Source organism: Bombina bombina, chromosome 4 (genome assembly GCF_027579735.1).
Source record: "Bombina bombina isolate aBomBom1 chromosome 4, aBomBom1.pri, whole genome shotgun sequence".
Lineage (NCBI taxonomy): Eukaryota > Metazoa > Chordata > Amphibia > Anura > Bombinatoridae > Bombina > Bombina bombina.
Window position 1 is genome coordinate 1,173,482,345 of NC_069502.1, and position 4,197 is coordinate 1,173,486,541.

At 27.6% G+C, this 4,197-nt stretch overlaps 1 long non-coding RNA gene across 1 annotated transcript; it reads right to left on the reverse strand.

Moving 5' to 3' along the window:
- Positions 1–2,168: 2,168 nt before the first annotated feature.
- Positions 2,169–2,557, reverse strand: LOC128658141 (uncharacterized). Its single transcript, XR_008402137.1, has 3 exons — positions 2,507–2,557; positions 2,342–2,407; positions 2,169–2,260 (listed from the first exon to the last, which is right to left on the reverse strand). It is a non-coding gene; the product is annotated as an uncharacterized LOC128658141 (long non-coding RNA).
- Positions 2,558–4,197: the final 1,640 nt, after the last annotated feature.

Genomic DNA, 4,197 nt, shown 5'->3' on the forward strand with positions numbered 1-4,197 from the left:
AAAATATAGTACTTTTCAAAATGTTATTTTGATACAACACAGAGAAAAAACATTTTTTATTACTTAACAATTCTTTCTATCACTCTAATAGCTTTTTAGAATCAATGTTACATTAATAAGTTGAATGTGGCTTTTAATTTAACATTTATAAATTGTTGTTCTTTATATAGAACACACTATTAGGGCTCCATTTATCATTGTTTGGAGAAATCCGACTTTCAGTTCTCCAAGAAGTTCTCCGCAGCTCGCCCTCTGTGAGGCACACTTGTGCGCCAATATTTATCAAAAAACTGGTCGTATTATACCGCTTTTTTCCAAAGTCGAGATGCGGCGTGTTAATGATAAATCTCGACTATATTTACCATTCCATCATCGTAAAAAAGCGCATATTTTTGGTATTTTCCTTTTTCTTTTTATTTGTTGTAATTTAAGGTTATATAAACATTTATATTTGTAATATGAATTGAACAAATTTCTATATTATTATTCTTTTTGTGTTTTTTTTACAAACCACAACCTTTTACTACTATTCCACGTTATTTTTAACAGATGGCTTACATATTACAAAGTCATTTTTTTTGGTTTATCTACTTAACACACCGCATGCAGACCTTTTTCTACTATTCAACGTTATTTTTAACACATGGCTTACTTATTACAAAGTCATGTGTTTTGGTTTCTCTACATTACACACCCCATACAGACCTTTTAGGCCTCCATTTATCATGATAAATGGAGCCCATACTATTATTCCACGTTATTTTAACACGTTTCACATATTACAAAGTCCTTATTTTTTGGTTTATCTACTTTAGACACCCCATACAGACCTTACTATTATTCTACGTTATTTTAGCACATGTCTTACAAAGTCTTGTTTTTTTGTCTTTTGTTTAGCTATTTTAGACACCCCATGCAGACCTTTAACTATTATTCCTTTTGATTTTCAACACGTCTTTTATCTTTACCAACTAATTTGTTTTTCTCTACCTACTTTACACAACCCCTCTAGACATTTCACTACTATTATTCTTTTCAAATTAACGTCTTACATTGACCTAATCTTACACTTTCATTGATAAGATGTTTCAATTCATTGATAAGATGTTTCAATATATATTACACAATAACCACAATTGTTTATATTTGTTAAATAATATGCATTTATTCTGTATATAAAATAAAATAAAAAAAAATGTTGCCAGCACATTCATAAATTTTTTAATAACACATAAATGAAAAAGTTACATGTTTTCATATTTCAGCCTCATTTTCCTGACTGCTGAGTAACTGCTTATCAGTCCAGTTTCAGCTTTAAGCAGGACTTCAAGGAGCTCTTTTTTGCCTATTACAATTTTTTCATCATCCGGAACTAAAAAATAAAAAATATATATATATTTTGATTATTTTGAATAGCATTTATAGACATGAGAGTAAAAAAAATATCTGTCAATGGAATTACCAACAGCAATAACATATATTTATTCATAAATGCTATAACACTTACCCCAGTTATAATATTGAGGTGACTGAGAGTCTTCATCGTGTACCTCTAAGTTTATTAAATTTTGTTGAGTTTCTTCAAAAAACAAAATTTTGATTACAATGTATTGATAATGTAATTTTAAAATATATCTATCTTACACAATATTTTTCTCTCTATCTATGTTATCTTTCAATTAATTTTATTTCTATATTTACATCTGTCTTTTTTTATCTATATACATATATCTATCTATCTATCTATCTATCTATCTATCTATCTATCTATCTATCTATCTATCTATATATTGATCTCTCTCTATATATATATTATATATATATATATATATATATATATATATATATTGATATATATAAAAAAAAATGTGTTTGTGTTTATATATATATATATATATATATATATATATTTGTTTTTCCAAAAAATATATACACATTAATAAAATTGATATATATATATGTGTATATATATATATATATATATATATATATATATATATATATATATATATATATATATGCATACATATCAATTGTTTTATATATATATATATATATATATATATATATATATATATATATATATATATATATATAAATATAATGTTTTTATAATGGATATATCAACATAAAAAAAATAAAAAATCACCTGATGTTCCTTGATGAACCTCATCTTCTTCATGGCCCTCCTCGTCCTCTTGTTCCAAATGTTCTTCATCTTGTTCCAAATGTTCTTCTGACTCTGTAGGCTCTACATGTCCTAAAATTATTATTACAAATAAATTTATATTTATAAAATATATATGTTAAAGAAATCTCAAAGAATTTTTTTTTAGATTACCTTCAATGTTATCGATATCTTCTTCTCCTTGCTCATCCATTGCATTATTATTTGGAGTGCTATTATCTATAGCATTATAAAAAAAAATAGTTAAAAGATAAATTTACTTTAATACCTGTCTTTGAATATTTTTTTTTCTCGACATTACAGTTACATTTTTTATACCTGTGTCTTGAGTCCTATCTTCATCCATAAAAACTGTGGGCAATGGGTCTGATTCTCCTTCAGAACTAGAATTGGTATCAATGGGAAGAAGGTACCTTGGAGCTCTTCTTCTTTTGACTATTAAAAAATATAAAATAAAAAATTTGTGAAAATATATTCTTAAAAATCCAAACACACAAAAAATTTGTCTGAAAATCCTATAAAAACTTGATTCATTCACACTTATCTGCAGGCAATGGTAATCTTTTAATCCTATTATTGTTTAACTTGTTTATCTTATTGAAAATATTCCAATTAAAAACTATACATTTTTAATACTTAAGATTATATAATTAAACTATATTTATATCTATATTGCTTACATTTTTTAAGATAAGTCTTTATCAAAGTGCGCATTTTAGATTGCCTCCGGTACAAGTCGTTATATCTTTTCAGACATTGTTTCCTCGTTCGTTTTTGCCCAGAGACTCTCCTTACTCTTCGCACCATTTCACAGAGAATTCGGTTTCTTGTGTCCTGGTTCAAAGTGAAAATCCCTTTCCTTTTTTTTGGAAAATATTTATCCATAGTGTAAGAAATAATCAATAATTCTCCAATAGAGAACTTCTTGGATCGTGGCATTTTCTAAATATTATTCAATCTCTACTCACTGACGGGACTAATTTTTTTTTTTAAATGCGCAATTTTGTAAGCTAATACCTATTTTTACAAATAGCACTCAATTTGGATACATATTTTGTAAAATATTATCAAGAATCGTATTTTAGTATACAACTTGATGGTTTTTTTTATCCATTTTAATAACAATGAAACATTGTATAGAACTGCGCCACAACAGCACTATTTTTTGGGCAACATTAACAAATGTTACATGTATCCGTTGATAAGGTGAAATAAAATTAAAGATACATATAACAATTTAATGATATTTAAATTTAATATTGTTATTCATAACAAAATTATCTTTATTTACATGTAAAATTGTTATTAAAAACAAAAATGGAAATCCAGGTATTCCATATTAAAAATAAACTGCAACATATCTTTCCAGAACATCAGACAGTATACGCCCATTTTCATCAACTACATTTAGATACTTTTTTGGAAACCGTTATAAAAGAAAACTTTATTCAGTTTGTATCAACACTTTAGTTATTTTTTGTGCTCTATTGTATCACATTTTTACAATGGCATCTTCCCAAGCTGGAAAGACCAAAAGCGGGAGAAGTATCATGTTCACTCATCGGCAGAATTGTATTTTGGTCGAAGCTGTGATCGAACACTACGATGAAATCATTGGGTACCAAGCAAGAACTGTAAACCCACAGAGAAAGAGAACAATTTGGACACAAATCAGTAGATCTGTTTCAGCTGAAGGAAGTTTTCCTAAGGATGTGCGGGCTTGTCGGAAGAGAGTAACGGATATTAGAAAAAACATAAAGAAAAAGGTTTGCAGGGAAAAGCAATCTGCCAAAGGAACCGGTGGAGGCCCTGGATATAGGGCAGAATTAACGGACTTTGAACAGATGCTTTATGCACGGATGGGTGATGCCGTTGTGGTTGGCCTGGATGTCCCAGCAGACACTATGGATTTTAGAGGTAAGTTAAATGTAAACGACACCAAAATTTTGTTGTTCATGATTTAAAAAAAGAGAATGAAAAACTATATATCTTTATTATTGAAATCTATT